The sequence below is a fragment of the Phyllobates terribilis genome, unplaced genomic scaffold (genome assembly GCF_046119375.1).
Source record: "Phyllobates terribilis strain yellow unplaced genomic scaffold, ASM4611937v1 Scaffold_5__5_contigs__length_657084704, whole genome shotgun sequence".
Taxonomy (NCBI): Eukaryota; Metazoa; Chordata; class Amphibia; order Anura; family Dendrobatidae; genus Phyllobates; species Phyllobates terribilis.
The window spans coordinates 80,813,525-80,836,405 of record NW_027362765.1 but is presented as its reverse complement, the minus strand read 5'-3'; the positions used below and the strand labels follow the sequence as shown (position 1 = coordinate 80,836,405).

The window sequence follows — 22,881 nt, the reverse complement described above, 5'->3', positions numbered from 1 at the left end:
GATATATTCTTGTACATAGGAGGCAGTATTATAGTAGTTATATTTTTGTACATAGGAGCAGCATTATAGTAGTTATATTCTTGTACATAGGGGGCAGTATTATAGTAGTTATATTCTTGTACATAGGGGGCAGTATTATAGCAGTTATATTCTTGTACATAGGAGCAGTATTATACTAGTTATAGTCTTGTACATAGGAGGCAGTATTATAGTAGTTATATTCTTGTACATAGGAGTAGTATTATAGTAGATATATTCTTGTATATTGGGGGCAGTATTATAGTAGATATATTCTTGTACATAGGGGCAGTATTATAGTAGTTATATTCTTGTACATAGCAGCAGTATTATAGTAGTTATATTCTTGTACATAGGGGCAGTATTATAGTAATTATATTCTTGTACATTGGGGAAGTATTATAGTAGATATATTCTTGTACATAGGGGCAGTATTATAGTAGTTATATTCTTGGACATAGCAGTATTATAGTAGTTATATTATTGTACATAGGGGGCAGTATTATAGTAGTTATATTCTTGTACATGGGGGCACTATTATAGTAGATATATTCTTGTACATAGGGGCAGCATTATAGTAGATATATTCTTGTACATAGGGGCAGTATTATAATAGTTATATTCTTGTACATAGGAGCAGCATTATAGTAGTTATATTCTTGTACATAGGAGCAGTATTATAGTAGTTATATTCTTATATATAGGAGCAGTATTATAGTAGTTATATTCTTGTACATAGGAGCAGTATTATAGAAGATATATTCTTGAATATAGGGGCAGTATTATAGTAGTTATATTCTTGGACATAGCAGTATTATAGTAGTTATATTCTTGTACATAGGGGGCAGTATTATAGTAGTTATATTCTTGTACATAGGAGCAATATCATAGTAGTTATATTCTTGTACATAGGAGCAGTATTATAGTAATTATATTCTTGTACTTAGGGGCAGTATTATAGTAGTTATATTCTTGTACATAGGTGGCCGCATTATTGTAGTTATATTCTTGTACATAGGAGGCAGTATTATAGAAGTTATATTCTTGTACATAGGGGGCAGTATTATAGTAGTTATATTCTTGTACATAGGGGCAGTATTATTGTAGTTATATTCTTGTACATAGCAGCAGTATTATAGTAGTTATATTTTTGTACATAGGAGCAGTATTATAGTAGTTATATTCTTGTACATAGGATCAGTATTATAGTAGTTATATTCTTGTACATAGGGGGCAGTATTATAGTAGTTATATTCTTGTACATAGGGGGCAGTATTATAGTAGTTATATTCTTGTCCATAGGGGCAGTATTATAGCAGATATAGTCTTGGACATAGGGGAAGTATTATAGTAGATATATTCTTGTACATAGGGGCAGTATTATAGTAGTTATATTCTTGGACATAGCAGTATTATAGTAGTTATATTCTTGTACATAGGGGGCAGTATTATAGTAGTTATATTCTTGTACATAGGGGGCAGTATTATAGTAGATATATTCTTGTACATAGGGGCAGTATTATAGTAGATATATTCTTGTACATAGGGGCAGTATTATAGTAGTTATATTCTTGGACATAGCAGTATTAAAGTAGTTATATTCTTGTACATAGGGGGCAGTATTACAGTAGTTATATTCTTGTACATAGGAGCAGTATTATAGTTGTTATATTCTTCTATATAGGGGCAATATTATAATAGTTATATTCTTGTACATAGGAGCAGTATTATAGTAGTTATATTTTAGTACATAGGATCAGTATTATAGTAGTTATATTCTTGTACATAGGGGCAGTATTATAGTAGTTATATTCTAGTATATAGGAGCAGTATTATAGTAGTTATATTCTTGTACATAGGGGGCAGTATTATAGTAGTTATATTCTTGTATATAGGGGCAGTATTATAGTAGTTATATTCTTGTACATAGCAGTATTATAGTAGTTATATTCTTGTTCATAGGGGGCAGTATTATAATAGTTATTTTCTTGTACATAGGGGGCAGTATTATAGTAGATATATTCTTGCACATAGGGGAAGTATTATAGTAGATATATTCTTATACATAGGGGCAGTATTATAGTAGTTATATTCTTGGACATAGCAGTATTATAGTAGTTATATTCTTGTACATAGGGGGCAGTATTATAGTAGTTATATTCTTGTACATGGGGGCAGTATTATAGTAGATATATTCTTGTATATAGGGGCAGTATTATAGTAGATTTATTCTTGTCCATAGGAGCAGTATTATAATAGTTATATTCTTGTACATAGGAGCAGCATTATAGTAGTTATATTCTTGTACATAGGAGCAGTATTATAGTTGTTATATTCTTGTACATAGGAGCAGTATTATAGTTGTTATATTCTTGTACATAGGGGCAGTATTATAATAGTTATATTCTTGTACATAGGAGCAGAATTATAGTAGTTATATTCTTGTACATAGGGGGCAGTATTATAGTAGTTATATTCTTGTACATAGGGGGCAGTATTATAGTAGTTATATTCTTGTACATAGGGGGCAGTATTATAGCAGTTATAGTCTTGTACATAGGGGGCAGTATTATAGTAGATATATTCTTGTACATAGGAGGCAGTATTATTGTAGTTATATTCTTTTACATAGGAGCAGCATTATAGTAGTTATATTCTTGTACATAGGGGGCAGTATTATAGTAGTTATATTCTTGTACATAGGAGGCAGTATTATAGCAGTTATATTCTTGTACATAGGAGCAGTATTATACTAGTTATAGTCTTGTACATAGGAGGCAGTATTATAGTAGTTATATTCTTGTACATAGGAGCAGTATTATAGTAGATATATTCTTGTACATAGGGGCAGTATTATAGTAGTTATATTCTTGTACATAGGGGGCAGTATTATAGTAGTTATATTCTTGTACATAGGGGGCAGTATTATAGCAGCTATATTCTTGTACATAGGGGGCAGTATTATAGTAGATATATTCTTGTACATAGGAGCAGCATTATAGTAGTTATATTCTTGTACATAGGGGGCAGTATTATAGTAGTTATATTCTTGTACATAGGAGGCAGTATTATAGCAGTTATATTCTTGTACATAGGAACAGTATTATACTAGTTATAGTCTTGTACATAGGAGGCAGTATTATAGTAGTTATATTCTTGTACATAGGAGCAGTATTATAGTAGATATATTCTTGTATATTGGGGGCAGTATTATAGTAGATATATTCTTGTACATAGGGGCAGTATTATAGTAGTTATATTCTTGTACATAGGAGGCAGTATTATAGCAGTTATATTCTTGTACATAGGAACAGTATTATACTAGTTATAGTCTTGTACATAGGAGGCAGTATTATAGTAGTTATATTCTTGTACATAGGAGCAGTATTATAGTAGATATATTCTTGTATATTGGGGGCAGTATTATAGTAGATATATTCTTGTACATAGGGGCAGTATTATAGTAGTTATATTCTTGTACATAGCAGCAGTATTATAGTAGTTATATTCTTGTACATAGGGGCAGTATTATAGTAGTTATATTTTTGTACATAGGAGCAGTATTATAGTAGTTATATTCTTGTACATAGGAGCAGTATCATAGTAGTTATATTCTTGTATATAGGAGTAGTATTATAGTAATTATATTCTTGTACTTAATGTCAGTTTTATAGTAATTATATTCTTGTACATAGGGGCAGTATTATAGTAGTTATATTCTTGTACTTAGGTGGCAGCATTATTGTAGTTATATTCTTGTACATAGGAGGCAGTACTATAGTAGTTATATTCCTGTACATAGGGGGCAGTATTATAATAGTTATATTCTTGTACATAGGGGCAGTATTATAGTAGTTATATTCTAGTACATAGCAGCAGTATTATAGTAGTTATATTCTTGTACATAGGATCAGTATTATAGTAGTTATATTCTTGTACATAGGGGCAGTATTATAGTAGTTATATTCTTGGACATAGCAGTATTATAGTAGTTATATTCTTGGACATAGGGGGCAGTATTATAGTAGTTATATTCTTGTACATAGGGTGCAGTATTATAATAGATATATTCTTGTACATAGGGGCAGTATTATAGTAGATATATTCTTGTACATAGGGGCAGTATTATAGTAGTTATATTCTTCGACATAGCAGTATTATAGTATATTCTTGTACATAGGGGGCAGTATTATAGTAGTTATATTCTTGTACATAGGGGGCAGTATTATAGTAGATATATTCTTGTACATAGGGGCAGTATTATAGTAGATATATTCTTGTACATAGGGGCAGTATTATAGTAGATATATTCTTGTACATAGGGGGCAGTATTATAGTAGTTATATTCTAGTACATAGGAACAGTATTTTAATAGTTATATTCTTGTACATAGAAGCAGTATTATAGTTGTTATATTCTTGTATATAGGGGCAGTATTATAATAGTTATATTCTTGTACATAGGAGCAGTATTATAGTAGTTATATTCTTGTACATAGGATCAGTATTATAGTAGTTATATTCTTGTACATAGGGGCAGTATTATAGTAGTTATATTCCAGTATATATGATCAGTATTATAGTAGCTATATTCTTGTACATAGTGGGCAGTATTATAGTAGTTATATTCTTGTATATAAGGGCAGTATTATAGTAGTTATATTCTTGTACATAGCAGTATTATAGTAGTTATATTCTTGTACATAGGGGGCAGTATTATAATAGTTATATTCTTGTACATAGGGGGCAGTATTATAGTAGATATATTCTTGTACATAGGGGAAGTATTATAGTAGATATATTCTTGTACATAAGGGCAGTATTATAGTAGTTATATTCTTGGACATAGCAGTATTATAGTAGTTATATTCTTGTACATAGGGGGCAGTATTATAGTAGTTATATTCTTGTACATAGGGGGCTGTATTATAGTAGATATATTCTTGTACATAGGGGCAGTATTATAGTAGATATATTCTTGTAAATAGGGGCAGTATTATAATAGTTATATTCTTGTACATAGGAGCAGTATTATAGTAGTTATATTCTTGTACATAGGGGGCAGTATTATAGTAGTTATATTCTTGTACATAGGGGGCAGTATTATAGCAGTTATATTCTTGTACATAGGGGGCAGTATTATAGTAGATATATTCTTGTACATAGGAGGCAGTATTATAGTAGTTATATTCTTGTATATAGGAGCATCATTATAGTAGTTATATTCTTGTACATAGGGTGCAGTATTATAGTAGTTATATTCTTGTACATAGGGGGCAGTATTATAGCAGTTATATTCTTGTACATAGGAGCAGTATTATACTAGTTATATTCTTGTACATAGGAGGCAGTAATATAGTAGTTATATTCTTGTACATAGGAGCAGTATTATAGTAGATATATTCTTGTACATAGGGGCAGTATTATAGAAGATATAGTATTGCACATAGGGGTAGTATTATACTAGTTATATTCTTGTACATAGGAGCAGTATTATAGTAGTTATATTCTTGTACATAGGGGCAGTATTATAATAGTTATATTCTTGGACATAGGGGGCAATATTATAATACTTATATTCTTGGACATATGAGCAGTATTCTAGTAGCTTTATTCTTATACAGGAGGAAAACATCCAAGTCTGCAGGAATGGCAGGTCATAAAGGCTGTGGACAGGGAGGAAAGTATGGGAGTACAGGTTACAATAAGCCTTATCATTACATGTATCAGCAGTAGCAGCGAGTCAGGATACTTAATTCTGCTTTAATATTAAAGGGAATCTGTCAGCAGTTTTTTTCTATTTAATCTGAGAGCAGCATAAATGTAGGGGCAGAGAGCCTGATGCTTATCAGTGTTTGTCAGCACATAGAGATCTTGTGTAACACTCTTTTGCTATGAGAAGTGATGGAATCCACAGCACATGGGATGCAGATATTAACAAAGCCTTAAATACTTTGCTCTGCATGAAAGCAAGTATGTGAGATGTATATGGTTCTTTCTCGGGATTAGTCATTTAGAAGTTTTATACATCAAAATATCTTTGTTGTCAGATGAACGGGTACAAAATGTCTGTGATAAGTGACAGATATTTCACTCTGTATCTTGTTCGCTCAATTACAGAACATCACAGACTGTAGGAGCGACAGCAGGAAAATGGATTTTCTCTTCATGTCCGGAGGCTGAATCTCTAGGACAGAACACAGAAACCATCACGTATTATTTACTAGGATAACAAGAAAATAAAACGGTGGCACAAAGCAACCGTCAGCTTAGATACGTGTCTTATTTATGCCGGTGTCGTCTACTGTCGCTTACGGGATTCAGGTACATCAGTCATTTAGTAGCATTTCATTACAAATATGTAGGCTTAGATACATTGGCATAAAAGGGAATCTGTCAGCAGGTTTTTGCTATGTAATCTGAAAGCAGCATAATGTAGGTGCAGAGACCCCGATTCCAGCGATATGTCACTTATTGGGCTACTTGCTGTAGTTTTGATAAAATCCCAGTTTTCTCTGGTGCAGATCTACCAGTTCTCTGAATGCTGAGCTGTGTATTACCCCGCCCACACCTCTGATTGGCAGATTTCTGTGTGCAATTTTCATAGGCAGAAATCAGCCAATCAGTGATGGAGGCGGGGTTAAACTGAGCTCATTAATATGGAGGACTACATGGCAGCATAGTTACTAGTCCTCTAGTGATAATTTCCTGCTGATAAAACTGTGATTTTAACAAAACTACAGCAATTAGCCCAGTAAGTGACACATTGACGGAATCAGCGTCTCTGTCTCTACATCATGCAGCTCTCAGATCAAGTGGCAAAAACCTGGTGACAGATTCCCTTTAATATATGGCATCACACATGGTAGGCTTAGATACACCACTCAGCTGGCAGTATCACACATGACAGGATTATACTTGCTCATTAGTTGGTGTGATAGGCTTTGCTCAGCTGATGGCATCACATACATCAGGCTTAGATACACCAGCTCAGTAGACATGATAAGATTAGATACACTAGGTCGGGTAAATTGAGGGAAACATACACGATAAGCTTAGATACAAAACTCTGAGTTAAGTATCACTACAGTTAGTCTTAGAATATATCCGCACACGGTATTACACAAGATAGGCTTAGATACTCTGGTCTTACAAACTGTATCACAATTCAGCTGAATTGTACTGTGGCGCACAGACCCATCTGGTCCGTGCAATGCAATACATGCTGCCAGCCAATCAGAGGCCAGTAGCTGACGTCAGTGTGCACGTGACTGGGGGCGCATGGCAGTGATGTCATGCGCTCCCATTGCTTGCACGCTTAAATCAGCTGCCGACTTCAGAAGAGAACGCCACGCAATGAGGGAGCGCAGGGAAGGCGAGTATAATGGTATATTTTTTTCTATGCTTAAAGAACAACGACAGAACGGGGACATATATACCAGGATGTCGGATATATATATACCAGGATGGGGCCCAGGATAAGGGACATATACCAGGATGGAGGCTATATATACCAGGATGGGGGATATACCAGGATGGAGCCCAGGATAAGGGACATATACCAGAATGGGGGATATATATACCAGGATGGGGGATATACCAGGATGGAGCCCAGGATAAGGGACATATACCAGAATGGGGGATATATATACCAGGATGGGGGATATACCAGGATGGAGCCCAGGATAAGGGACATATACCAGAATGGGGGATATATATACCAGGATGGGGGATATACCAGGATGGAGCCCAGGATAAGGGACATATACCAGGATGGGGGATATACAGTGGGGGAAATAAGTATTTGATCCCTTGCTGTTTTTGTAAGTTTGCACACTGACCAAGACATGAACAGGCTATAATTTTTTGAGGGTAGGTTAATTTTAACATTGAGAGAGAGAATATCCAAAAAAATCAAGAAAATCGCATTGTATAAATTAGATAATTTTTTTTGCATTTTGCAGTGAGAAATAAGGCTGCGTTCCCACGTTGCGTATTACAAGCGTTTGTAAAACGCATGTATATCCGCACCCCATGGTCCCCAATGGCATTCCGCAATGTCAATGCCCATGCTGCGGATTTTTCCGCAGCGTGTATGCTGCGGTCAAAAATCCGCAGCATGTTCATGTTAATTTTGCGTTTCCGCATGCGGATGGTACCCAAGTCTGGAGGAGAGGAGACTCTCATCCAGACCTGGGTACCAAAGAACCTGTAAAAAAAAGAATAAAATAAAGTTTATACTTATCTTCTGATGTTTTCCCTCCGTCGCGCTGTTGTCTGAAGGACCTGCCATGTCATTGAGTCATGTGACCCATCACATGACTCAATGACGTCACCGCAGGTCCTGCACACAACAGCGTGAGCCGCTCAAGACTCCGGACGGGGCCGAGAATGCATCAGAAGGTGATTATAAAATTTATTTTTTTATTTTTTACCATTCTGATTCTTTTTTTTAACTATTACTTGGTCACGGCCGGTTGCATGGATTTATATAGTGTGAACAAGTTGTCAAGCACTTTTCCAAGTGATGCTAAAATCACTTGGAGAAGTGCTTGATAACCCGCATGCGGAAATGCATGCAAACACGCTGCAAAGATGCCTCACAAACGCTTCTACCTGGCGGGAAAACCGCATGTAAAATCCGCATGCGATTTTCCCGCCAGGGAGAAGCGTAAAAAATATGCTTCAGTTCCGCAACGTGGGCACTTAGCCTAAGTATTTGATCCCCTCCAAACCATTATGATTTCTGGCTCCTACAGACCAGTTAGACGCTCCTAATCAACTCGTTACCTGCATTAAAGACAGCTGTCTTACATAGTCACCTGTGTAAAAGACTCCTGTTCACAGACTCAATTAATCAGTCAGACTCTAACCTCTACAACATGGGCAAGACCAAAGAGCTTTCTAAGGATGTCAGGGACAAGATCATAGACCTGCACAAAGCTGGAATGGGCTACAAAACCATAAGTAAGACGCTGGGTGAGAAGGAGACCACTGGTGGTACAATAGTAAGAAAATGGAAGAAATGCAAAATGACTGTCAATCGACATCGATCTGGGGCACCATGCAAAATCTCACCTTGTGGGTATCATTGATCATGAGGAAGGTGAGAGATCAGCCTAAAACTACACGGGGGGAACTTATTAATGATCTCAAGGCAGCTGAGACCACAGTCACTAAGTAAAGCATTGGTAACACATTACACCTTAAAGGTTTAAAATCCAGCAGTGTCCGCAAGGTCCCCCTGCTCAAGGAGGCACATGTGCAGGCCCATCTGAAGTTTGCCAATGAACACCTAGATGATTCTGTGAGTTATTGGGAGAAGGTGCTGTGGTCAGATGAGACAAAAATTGAGCTCTTTGGCATTAACTCAACTCACCGTGTTTGGAGGAAGAAGAAGGATGAGTACAACCCTAAGAACATCGTCCCAACCGTGAAGCATGGTGGGGGAAACATTATACTTTGGGGGTGCTTTTCTGCAAAGAGGACATGACGACTTCACCATACTGAAGGGAAGATGGATGGGGTCATGTATCGCGAGATTTTGGCCAACAACCTCCTTCCCTCAGTAAGAGCACTGAAGATGGGTCGTGGCTGGGTCTTCCAGCAAGACAATGACCCAAAACATACAGCCAAGGCAACAAAGGAGTGGATCAAAAAGAAGCACAGTAAGGTCATGGAGTGGCCTAGCCAGTCTCCAGACCTTAATCCCATAGAAAACTTATGGAGGGAGTTGAAGCTCCGAGTTGCCAAGCGACAGCCTCAAAGTCTTAATGATTTAGAGATGATCTCCAAAGAGGAGTGGACCAAAATTCCTCCTGACATGTGCGCAAGCCTCATCATCAACTACAAAAAACGTCTGACTGCTGTGCTTACCAACAAGGGTTTTGCCACCAAGTATTAAGTGTCTCACTGCAAAATAAAAAAAAATGTATCTAATTTATACAATGTGATTTTCTTGTTTTTTTTTTTTTGGATATTCTATCTCTCAATGTTAAAATTAACCTACCGTTAAAATTATAGACTGTTCATGTCTTTGTCAGTGGTCAAACTTACAAAAACAGCAAGGGATCCAATACTTATTTCCCCCACTGTAGATAACAGGATGGTGCTAGGATATACCAGGATGGAGGGCAAATATATATCAGGATGGGGCCAGAAAGAGGAACATATATATATACCAGGATGAGGGGGGGCCTGGTCAAAATCTTGCACCAGGGCCCATTGTTACACCCCTGATTGGAACCCTACTCGAGCACCTAACCATTCCTTCGGAGTGCCAAAAACTATTGCCTACTATATCAGATGATAGGCTTAGATACACTTGCGAAGCTAATGGTATCACACATGGTATGCGTAGATACACCATCCCAGCAGAGAGTAATACGCAACTACGTGAACAATATCTACCATGATGGACTTTAGATACACTTCTCAGTGTATAGTATCTCTCATGAGAGAGGATTAGATATACAGCTCAGCATTTAGTATCACACAAGATAAGCTTAGATACGTCATTTTAGACAGTGTCACATAGTTGATAAGCTTAGATACACAGTTCAGCAGACCCTATCGCACATGAAAGGCTTAGATACACAGCTCAATATATAGTATCACAGATATACCAGCTGATTAGACTGGACTGGACCAGCTGATTGCCAAAATAATGAAATATCATGCACAGATTCCTACAGGAATGCACCAAATCCCCATGTATGACCTCTCCAATCCTCTACGGTGGGATGGTCACCCGGCCGTGCTTCACCTGTGTGGGAATATGATTGCTACTTGTATATTATATGCTATAATATTATATTATAATAAGACGTTTGGACCATACGGAGCTCGTGGTTGGATCTAAACCACAGTGAGCTGACTCCGGAGTTTCACCAGGAATTCCTCCTCCCACCACATGCCCACACACCAGGAGAAGGATATGGTCTTGGCTTTCACTCCCAAGGTTTGTACCCACAACAGAAAATGATGCCAGTCTCCAGTACCCATCACAGCCACCTGAAACATTCCTCCATGTTACCACTGTCTAGATTCCCACCTACACGTCTATCCAACCCATCTCTTTCAAGACGAGGCCAAACACCTACTGGGAGATTTATTGCCTTGAGTAGGAGGAAAACTCTTGTGAAAGTTAAATATAGTGTGTCCTCTGCCCAACCCCAGATGGCATTGACTCAGGACCAAGCAGATACATGATTTCTCTACCATATTGTGTATGGATCTATTAATTCCTAGTGACGGTTGCTCTTTAAACAGAAATCCAGGGTGGAGTGGCCCCAGTCAATGATCATCAATGGTTCTCAGGAGACCATCCCTCCACAGGTTAGTAAATTACTGTCTCATTGTGTCTGGACCTTTCGGCAGATGTTCAATAACTGTCATTAGTAAATATGTTGTGTAATCTCGCGGCTTGATCTTTTTCACGGCAGTTATGAAAGGGTTAAAAAGAGCAATCTGTGGTTCCATGGAGGATTCTGAAGAACATTCTTAGGGTATGTGCACACAGCGTCTTTTTTGAAGTATGTTTTTATGACGTCTTTTGCAGCAGCCTTGTCGCCAGCGTTTTTTATTTTGTATTGAATGCATTGATAGAGAACAGCTTCCAAGCCCCAAGAATGGTCGGGTCACTTCTTTTAACTGTTTTTCGGCTTTGGAAAACTATAGTTGTTAACAGAAGTTTGAAGTGAAGGAACAGATGTACAGCATGTCATATTCTTTTTGCCTTTTTTTAGTGCTTTTTCATGTGGATTCCTGGCGCACACAAGCCCTTAAAGGGGTTATCTTACGAACAAAGCATATTTTAATTAATAGATCTTGGAATAATATGAAGTTCCACAATTTGATGTGTTATAAATTTTTTTTCCTGTGCTGAGATATTCTTATAAATGCGCCCCTGTTATGTACTGTGTAATGGCCGTGTCTGACCATGCAGAGCTGCTGCAGTTCATGCCTAGCGCATATTACAACTCATGACCAGGGGAGTGAGAATAAATCACTTATGGTGAGTATGCAGACGAAAAAGCAGGGGCTTGCAGCTGCTACTTTCTAAAGTAATACATTTCCCTGCCTGTTTTATCACAGGAATAAATGTTTTTGCGACATCTCCACCACTCTGAGCTCATCATAAATTAAGTCAGTGACTAGGGGTGAGCAGACCCATGGATGTTCGAGATCGTCGGGTTCAACCGAACTGCAGTCCAAATGTAGCGTCGGCATCTTTGCCTCCTGCCCGGCAGAGACGCCGACCCCCTTACTGCTGCGGCCCCGGTCCGGCATCCACTGCCCCTCTGCCTGGCTCCCACGCTGCGCATGCCCAGGGTGCGCGCACCGCGTGCAGATCCCCGGGCACACTGCTTAGGGTGCACGCTCCCTGCCTCTTAAAGGGGGCCGCACGCGCCGTCCTAAAATGTCCTCGGCCAATGGCCGGAGGACATCTGCTATTTCAGGCACCTCCCCCAAGATGGAGGTGCCTGTGCAATGTTGACGTTTGTGTGTTAACGTCTTCTCCAGCCCTCAGGTCCCAGTGCTTGACCGCCAGCCTGTCTATCAGCCGTGCCCGCCAGCCTGTCTATCAGCCGTGCCCGCCAGCCTGTCTATCTGCCGTGCCCGCCTGCCTGTCTATCAGCCGTGCCCGCCTGTCAGCCTGCCAGCAGAGGCTGTCTGTCTCTCTGCACTACCTGCCTGCCTACCAGCCGTGCTCATGTGGCAGACCATCTGCCGTGCCTGTCCACTTCGGCAGCCAATCCCGTGGGAGTCGCCTGCTCTCTCAAGGTCGGTCCCAGAGTGGCACCTGGTCCACCTTCCCGATCCCTCCTTGGCTCACGGAGTCGACTAAGCTGCCGTGTAGCCAGGGTTGGTCCAGGTAGGTCCTTAGTTACACCCCTCTGGTCCCTAGTTGTACCACAGCACAGTGGTTCCACCATCCGGACCCGTAACACCAAAGTTCGATTTGAGTACCAGAACTCTACCCGAGCTTGAACCCAAACTCAACCCCCATAGAACTCAATGGGGACCCAAACTTTGGTGCTGTAAAATGGTCGTAGTAAGGGCTAGGGGGTGAAAAAGGAAGCAAAATGGGGGTAAGAGCAGGACAATTGCCCTTCAAACAAATATGGATAGGGAAAGCTCTCTCCATCCAAACTCCAAACACTAAAATGGACTTCCGGGAAAAGTCTGTGTTCGGATTTCAGCACCGGACACTAGGGGTCGCTCATCTCTATCAGTGACATATAAGCTCAATGGCCTCTGGAGCTTCTACTTTTCTGACTTAATTTATGATGAGCTCATAGGGCTGGAGGTGCAGCAGAAACACTCACTCCTATGATAAAACAGGCGGCAGGGAAATGTGTTACCTCATAAAACAGCAGCGGCAAGCTCCTGCTGTGTGCTTTCTCCCCTTTATAGGAGCTGTAGTATGTGGCATCTATGAACTGGAGCAATTCTGCATGGTCGGACACAGCCATTACACAGTACACAGCAAGGTCACATTTATAAGATTATCACAGCACAGGAACTTTTTTTTTTAACACATTCAATTGTCGAACTTATTATTATTCCAGGATCTATTGTTTAATATGTATTTTGTTCGTGAGACATCCCATTTAAAGGAAAAGTCCAATACAAATTAGGAAGGAAGGAAGGAAAACTATCTTGTTTTCACCACCTGTTCACATTAACCTATAAGTCAGCGTCTAACACCCTCTACTTAAACATGCAACATGAGATACCTATACACTTACATACTCCAACTGTCTACTGACAGCTATCTTCTCAACACCCCACAACTCAGCTCAGCTTTTATGGTGGTGTAATTTCCTTGGAGAGTGAAAGGATTTGGGAGTCCAAAGGTCTCCTTACATAATGACCAACTTTTATCTAATGTGTATGGGAACCTTAAAGGCGCTGTCCCAACTGGAACACTGGATATGCCATAAATGTATGAGAGATGCAGGACCCTATTTGAATAAGAAGCCCCGTTGAGCGTTGTCTAGAGAGGTGATGGTGCATGCGCGGTTCTTTCCATTAATGTCCCATATGGAGCACAAATAGCCTCCTAAAGCTTGCTTAACCCTATTACCAGTTGGCGTAGATCAAACGGATTACCTTCTGGCAGTGCTTGCCTAAAATATGCCATAAAAATTTCTGGTAGCATGTTCTGCTTAGCTAGGTCCTATGTGGAGTAGATGAGAATTTGGAGGTGATGCCAGAGGGAAGGTGGCACATACTGAGTTCCATTGATCCGTTGTTGGGTAGTGCTGCTCAAAAAATGGGGTACAAGAGTTTATTGGCGCACTAAGACTCTATTTTTCCACAATTCCTGGTGCAAGTGGATTTCAAGTAATTGAAAGCTCATATTTCAAGGTACCCGTGAAGCGTGCCCCTGATTAGCTTTCAGAATGTGCTGGCTATCACCATGATTAAGTAATGTGAGCAGGCCGGGCATATTGTACCATCTCTAGGCTTATTGTATCGTATCCTGCCAAGCTCTCCTGGCAGTGTGACAGAAAACCAATAAAGGATATCGACAGCAAAATAGCTAACAGATGTCACGCACCCAGCCTCGTAAATATTTTACAACGGTTGTGGAGCGCATTGTGGAAAAGTAAAAAAACAAAACAAAAGTGAAATTCAATTGATGACACAAGACATTGATGATTGGAATATAATAACCTTTGTACTTTACCCATGGAAATTTGGACAATACATACAGTGCCATGTAAAAGTTTGGTCACCCCGGGTCAAAATTATTGTTATTGTGAACAGTTAAGCAAGTTGAAGATGAAATGATCTGTAAAAGGGCTAAAGTTAAAGATAACATTTCCTTTGTATTTTAGGCAAAAATAAAAAATATACAGTATATAATGTTATTTTTTTTCATTTTATAAATTACAAAAAGGAAAATGGTCCGATGCAAAAGTTTGGGCACCCTTGGAGATTTGTGTGCTCAGATAACTTTGACCAAGGTTTTAGACCTTAATTAGCCTGTTAGGGTTATGACTTGTTCACCATCATCGTTAGGAAAGGCCAGGTGATGCAGATTTCCCAGCTTTATAAAAACCCAGCCTCCTTTAACCTTGTGCCAAAAAACTGCACCCATGGGTTCTTCTAAGCAGCTGCCTAGCACTCTGAAAATGAAAATGGTGGAGGCCCACAAAGCAGGAGAAGGCTATAAGAAGATAGCAAAGCGTTTTCAACTTCTCCTCAGTTCAAAATGTAATTAAGAAATGTCAGTTAACAGGAACAGTGGAGGTCAAGATAAGGTCTGGAAGACCAAACAAAATTTCAATGAGAACTGCTCATAGGATTGCTAGAGAGACAAATCTGAACCCCCGCTTGACTGCAAAAGACCTTCAGAAAGATTTAGAAAACTCTGGAGTTGTGGTACATTGTTCTACTATTCAGAGAGACCAGTACAAATATGGCCTTTATAGAAGAGTTCTCAGAAGAAAACCTCTCCTGCATCCTCACCATAAAATTCAGAGTCAGAAGTATGCAAAAGAACATCTAAACGAGAATGATGCATTTTGGAAACAAGTCCTGTGGCCTGATGAGGATAAAATAGAACTCTTTGGCCACAATGATCAAAGGTATGTGTGGAGAAAAAAGGGAACAGAATTTCAGGAAAAGAACATCTTGCCAACCATTAATCATGGGGGTGGATCAATCATGCTTTGGGGTTGTGTTGCAGCCAATGGCACAGGCAACATTTTACAAGTAGAGAGAAGAATGCATTCAATGAAATTTCAACAAATTCTTGACACAAACATAACACCATCTGTAAAAAAGCTGAAGCTGAAAAGAGGATGGCTTCTACAAATGGATAATGATCCTAAACATTGCACAATAAACTACCTCAAAAGGTGCAAGCTGAAGGTTTTACAATGGCCCTCACAGTCCCCTGATCTGAATGTCATTGAAAATCTGTAGCTAGACCTCAAAATAGCTGTGCATGCAAGACGACCCAGGAATCTCACAGAACTGGAAGAATTTTCCAAGGAAGAATGGATGAAAATCCCTCAAACAAGCATTGAAAGACTCTTGTCTGGCTACAAAAAGCGTTTACAAGTTGTAATACTTGCAAAAGGGGGCACTACTAGATATTGACAATGCAGGGTGCCAAAACTTTTGCATTGGCCCATTTTCCTTTTTGTAATTTTTAAAATGTAAAAGATGACTATATACATATATATATATATTTGTCTAAAATACAAAGGAAATGTGTAATCTTTAACTTTAGACCTTTTAGAGATCATTTCATCTTCAACTTGCTTAACTGTTCACTATAACAATAATTTTGACCCGGGGTGACCAAACTTTTACATGCCACTTTAAGTCTGTAATACAGCTGATTTATTAAGGCTACTTGCTGTTGTATGGAACTCTCTGAGTTTAATATCTATAATACTGCCCCCTATGTACAGGAATATAACTACTATAATACTGCCCCCTATGTACAAGAATATAACTACTATAATACTGCTCCTATGTACAAGAATATAACCATTATAATACTGCCCCTATGTACAAGAATATAACCACTATAATACTGCCTCTATGTACAAGAATATAACTACTATAATACTACTCCTAAGTACAAGAATATAACTACTATAATACTGCTCCTATGTACAAGAATATAACTACTATAATACTGCTCCTATGTACAAGAATAGAACTACTATAATACTGCTTCTATGTACAAGAATATAACCACTATAATACTGCTTCTATGTACAAGAATATAACCACTATAATACTGCTTCCTGTATACAAGAATATAACTACTATAATGCTGCTCCTATGTACAAGAATATAACTACTAAAATACAGCCCCTATGTACAAGAATATAGCTACTATAATACTACCCCTATGTACAAGAATATAACTACTATAATACTGGCCCATGTGCAAGAATATAACTACTATAATACTGCCCATATGTACAAGAATATAACTGCTATAATACTGCCCCCTATGTACAAGAATATAACTGCTATATATCTACTATAATACTGCTCCTATATACAAGAATATAACTAATATAATACTGCCCTTATGTACAAGCATATAACTACTATAATCCTGCCACCTATGTACAAAAATATAACTACTATAATACTGCACCTATGTACAAGAATATAACTACTATAATACTGGCCCATGTGCAAGAATATAACTACTATAATACTGCCCATATGTACAAGAATATAACTGCTATAATACTGCCCCCTATGTACAAGAATATAACTACTATATATCTACTATAATACTGCTCCTATATACAAGAATATAACTACTATAATACTGCCCTTATGTACAAGCATATAACTACTATAATCCTGCCACCTATGTACAAAAATATAACTACTATAATACTGCACCTATGTACAAGAATATAACTACTATAATACTGCCCCCTATGTAGAAGAATATAACTACTATAATACTGCCCCCTATGTACAAGAATATATTTACTATAATACTGCTTCTATGTACAGGGTGGGCCATTTATATGGATACACCTAAATTAAATGGGAATGGTTGGTGATTAGAGATGAGCGTTGTTCTACTCGAACTGTTCGCCAATCTCAAATTCGAGCTGTTTTGGGCGGTGTTCGAGCCGTTCGGCGAACACGAACAATTTGAGAAAAATTCGGCTGTTCGAGGTTATGTTCGATAACTGTTCGTGCACCAAAATCATAACTGGATTTTTTCTCAGTAATGATGAAAATTAATGTTAATACGCAGTTTGAGTGTACAGCGGGGCGAGGGGAGGGGCAGGGGATGGATCTCTGCAGGAACAATGAAGATCTCCATTTTTTTTTCTCTTTCCCGCATTTGCAGTGGGGAGGTGCAATCTGTCAGCCTATCAGCAGCGCACACACGGAGCGAAGTGCTTTTTTTCACACAAGCAAGGGCATGTGTCATTGGCAGTGTATGTCACATGTCCTTGCCCTATAAGACCAAGCCATTTTCCCCGTCGCCACCATTTTCTCACTGCTGCAGCTGCGTGTTAGACGGCACCGCTGTTGCTGTGTGCGCTATACCTTGTTAATTTCAAGCCAATTTTCGCACAAATCTACAGATAGCTTGGGAGTAGGGAATAGTTGTGATTGCAGTCCTTTTAAGGACTAGGTTACAGCATTTCCTACGACTTTTATCAGGCAGGTCTGTGCTCTTAAATAGATAGATTGTGGGAGTAAAGACTAATTGTAATTGGAGTCCTTTTCAGGACTAGGTTACATGAGTTCCTATCAGTTTTTGCCAGGCAGGTCTGTGCCAGTGCTGTGCAAGTTTTTTTCACAGCATTTGGCTGAATCTAGCAAAGCTAATCCTTTTTGGCCTATTGCAGAGTGTGTTAGTCAGTGGAGTAGCCTATCTGTGTTGCAAGATATACCACCTGTGTATAGAATACCAATTTTTTTACTGCACCTAGTGAAGTAAAATCTTTTGGGCATAGCATCATTCTATTAGTCCATCTATACTGACCTCCATCAGGTTGCAAATTAAAACTAATTTTTATCTGCATCTACAGTACCTCTGAAAAAATATTTGGGCTTCTAGCAGTGTGTGGGACTTGTTCTATTAGTCCATCTATACTGACCTCCATCAGGTTGCAAACTGAATATATTTTTTTCTGCATCTACCTCTGAAAAAATATTGGGCTTCTAGCTGTGTGTGGGTCTTGTTCTATTAATCCATCTATACTGACCTCCATCAGGTTGCAAAATGAATATAATTTTTTTCTGCATCTAGCTCTGAAAAAATATTTGGCCTTCTAGTAGTGTGTCGGACTTTCTCTATTAGTCCATCTATACTGACCTCCATCAGGTTGCAAACTGAATATAATTTTTTTCTGCATCTAGCTCTGAAAAAATATTTGGCCTTCTAGTAGTGTGTCGGACTTTCTCTATTAGTCCATCTATACTGACCTCCATCAGGTTGCAAATTAAAACTAATTTTTATCTGCATCTACAGTACCTCTGAAAAAATATTTGGGCTTCTAGCTGTGTGTGGGACTTGTTGTATTAGTCCATCTATACTGACCTCCATCAGGTTGCAAACTGAATATATTTTTTTCCTGCATCTACCTCTGAAAAAATATTGGGCTTCTAGCTGTGTGTGGGTCTTGTTCTATTAATCCATCTATACTGACCTCCATCAGGTTGCAAATTAAAAATAATTTTTTTCTGCATCTAACCCAGCCAATAGTTTTGGCCTAATACCACAGTTTGGCCACTCAGCTCTGCTCGGTTACCATCCATTGTTTTTTTGTGCAAACAACTCCAGAGTTGTGAATTAGTTAACCACCAAAATGAGTGGAAAAAGGCCTGCTGCTGGTGGAAAGGGGAATAGGCGTGTTGGGAAGGGGAAAAAAGGTTGTGTCCGTGGGGTAGGTGTTAAAGCAACAGTAACATCTGCAGAAGAAAGACCATCTTCCAGCCAAACTAAAATGTCTACTTCTTTTAGCGGACAATGTGATAAGATCCCTTTCTTACGGCCACGCCAATCGCTACAAATTCCAGATGAGGCACAAAAACAGCAGGTGCTTCAACGGATATCAAGTGCTCCTTTAAGTGGGCTCTCCTCCACATCAACTTCAACATCACAAATACTCCAGTCCTCAAAGGTGTCACCCAAATCGCACTTGCTTCCTCACAGCTCCCAAATCTCCAGCTGCCCGTCTGAGTATGAGGTAGAACAGATGGTTGAGTCTGCAGAGCTGTTTACTCATACTATAGCCTGGGAATCAGAGGTCGACTCCAGCGCTTCTGTGAATCCAGACGAGGAAATGATCTGCACTGATGCCCAGAATCTTTATGAGTCGGATCCAGGACCAGACGCAGAAGGTTCTGACCATAATGTAGACCCTCATTCCCAAACTGTAACTCCTGTTGGTGGAGACAATTTTGTCAGGGCAGGAACAGGTTGGCTCTGAGGACGACGGGTGTGATAACGCACAGGGTGATGATGATGAGGTCGGAGATCCCACTTACTGTCAACCCACAGTCAGCCAAGAGATGAGGTCAGCAGAGGAGGTGGAGGAAGATGCTAGTGACGACGAGGTCAGGTTGCGCCTTCCTGGACAGAGACGTAGTACTGGAAGCACGTCAACAACTGCATCCTCAAACACAACTCTGCCTCTCACCACAAGTCGTGGTGGCTCTTCAGGTCGCATGGGTGCTAAGCCTTGCATAGCCTGGGCATTTTTTCAGATCGATAAAGATGACCCAACTCGTGTTATCTGTAACATTTGTCAGCAAAAGCTAAGTAGAGGCCAAAAAATACATAGTTTGAGTACTTCATGCATGAACCGGCACATGGACATGAAGCATAAGTTGCAGTGGGAAGCTCAGTGTGCTACAATGCGGCCTAGCCGGCCGGGCCAACCACCGTCTGCCATATCTTGTGCATCCGCGGCCTCTTCATCCTCTGTGACTGGGGGGACAGCAGTCACACCTGTTTTGGGGCGCAGACCTGCCACCTCTTTACCCGCAACAGCCAGCGTGATTGGCAGGTCATCATTTTCTTTGGAGGTGGTAACACCAGCTGGTGTTGAGCGCTGTCCGACATCGATAGCACCACCTTTGGATCAAGGCAACCTAACATGTCCGCTTGCATCTTCCTCACAGACCGGCAGTTTGCCGGGGACACCCTTATCAACCCCGTCTAAGCACAATAGCCAGCCCTCAGTCCCTCAGATGTGGACAAGTAAAAGACCATTTCCTCCTAGCCATGAGAAAGCTAAGAGGTTGAATTTCACCATCTGCAAGCTCTTGGCTACAGAAATGCTGCCTTTCCGCCTGGTGGACACAGAGGATTTTCGAGACCTTATGTCCGTCGCAGTGCCCCAGTACCAGATGCCCAGTCGGCACTACTTCTCAAAGAAAGGTGTGCCTGCGCTCCACCAGCATGTCGCACATAACATCACCGCTTCTTTGAGAAACTCTGTGTGTGACAGGGTGCATTTCACCACAGACACTTGGACGAGTAGGCATGGACAGGGGCGTTACATGTCGCTGACTGGGCACTGGGTAACTATGGTGACAGCAGGACAAGGGGCTGCTGTCCAAGTCTTGCCGTCCCCACGAGTTGTGCGTCAATCCTCTTTATGTCAAAGTTCCTCCACTGCTTCTGCCTCCTCAACCTCCTCTCGGTCTTCCACCTGCACCCAAAGCCTGTCTGGTCATGCCACAAGCTTTCTAACTGCGCAGAAGGGATCCTGCACACCTCCTTACTATGCTGGCAGTAGGGCTCAACGTCATCAGGCGGTTTTTACATTGAAATGTCTGGGAAATGTGAGTCACACAGCTGAGGAGTTGTGGTCAGCTCTGGAGAACCAATTTCATGAATGGTTGTCTCCACTGGACCTGAAACCAGGGAAGGCCGTGTGCGACAATGCTGCAAACCTGGGTGCGGCCCTTCGCCGGGGCAATGTCACACACGTGCCTTGTATGGCTCACGTGTTGAACCTGGTTGTCCAGCAATTTTTAGCCCACTATCCCAGACTAGATGGCCTTCTGCAGAGGGCACGGTCGCTGTGTGCTCACTTCCGCCGTTCGCATCCCGCAGCTCAGCGACTTACATCTCTACAGAAGTCGTTGGGCCTGCCACTTCACCGGCTAAAATGCGATGTGCCTACCCGGTGGAATTCAACTCTGCACATGTTGCAGCGACTGTGGCAGCACCGACAAGCCCTGGTGCAATACGTTCTGACGTATAGCCTGGGCCAACGAGATTCAGAGGTGGGGCAAATCACGCTGGAGGAGTGGTCTCAGATCAGGGACCTATGCACCCTTCTGCACAGTTTTAAAATGGCGACGAAGATGTTTAGTGCTGACGATGCCATTATCAGCATGACTATTCCGGTGATTTACATGCTGGAGCACATGTTAAACAGAATTCGGAGTCAGGTGGTGGCACAAGAGGAGGTGGAGGAAGTAGAGGAGGAGGAGTTGTATGCGGAAGGGCTAACATCTGCAAGGTCCAGACGGTCGGCAGCACCAAGGCGGCAGGCATGTGAGGGTGGGGGAGATGGTTTTACCAGGGCGCATGGTAGCAGCCAAACTAGTGAGGAAGGTGCAGGAGCCCAGGAAGAAGTGGAGGACGAACTGATGGAAGACTCATCAGATGAGGGAGACCTTGATCACATTTCTGTTGTGCGAGGTTGGGGGGAGAGGACAGAGGAAGGAAGCATGATTGTTACCTCGCCACCAACACAACAGGGACTTGGTGCTCCTGGATGCGCAACACACATGAGTGGCTTCTTGCTGCACTACCTGCAACATGACCCTCGAATTGTGAGAATTAGAAATAATCCTGACTACTGGATTGCCACACTGTTAGATCCCCGGTACAAAAGTAAATTTGCAGAAATTATTCCTGCCATAGAAAGGGATGCACGCATGCAGGAGTATCAGCAGAGACTGTTGCAGAATCTTACATGTGCTTTTCCACAAAATACCAGTGGTGCACGTAGTGAATCTCACAGTTCCAACTTGCCAACCGTGGGACCGTCAAGTGTTCAGCACTCAAACCGTAACAGAACCACAGTATCTGCTGGTAACATCAATTTTGCGGAATCATTTCACCACTTTTTTAGCCCATCCTTTGCAAGGCCACAGGAGACAAGAAGTCTGACACATAGTCAACGCCTAGAGACGATGGTACAGGAGTATCTCCAAGTAAACATTGAAGCCACGACTGTGTCACTGGACCCTTGCTCTTTTTGGGCTTCCAATCTGGATAAATGGCCGGAGCTAGCCACTTACGTCTTGGAGATCTTGTCATGCCCCGCAGCCAGCGTTCTGTCTGAACGTGTGTTCAGCGCTGCTGGTGGTGTGCTGA

General features: G+C 40.6%; 1 protein-coding gene across 12 annotated transcripts in view; it reads left to right on the top strand.

Annotated features, from left to right (window-relative positions):
• Positions 1-22,881, top strand: part of LOC141272107 (heparan sulfate glucosamine 3-O-sulfotransferase 3A1-like) — a 291,265-nt gene that overhangs the window by 89,950 nt on the left and 178,434 nt on the right. For 5 of the 12 annotated variants that reach the window (XR_012321970.1, XR_012321967.1, XR_012321971.1 and 2 more), the window contains 2 exons: positions 11,289-11,354; positions 11,462-11,524. The exons of 6 other annotated variants lie outside the window; for them this stretch is intronic. The gene's annotated coding sequence lies outside the window, so the exon portion shown is untranslated. Of the gene's footprint in view, positions 1-6,197; positions 6,342-11,288; positions 11,355-11,461; positions 11,525-22,881 lie in introns of those variants that run through there. One more of the 12 variants, XR_012321974.1, reaches the window with a different exon arrangement.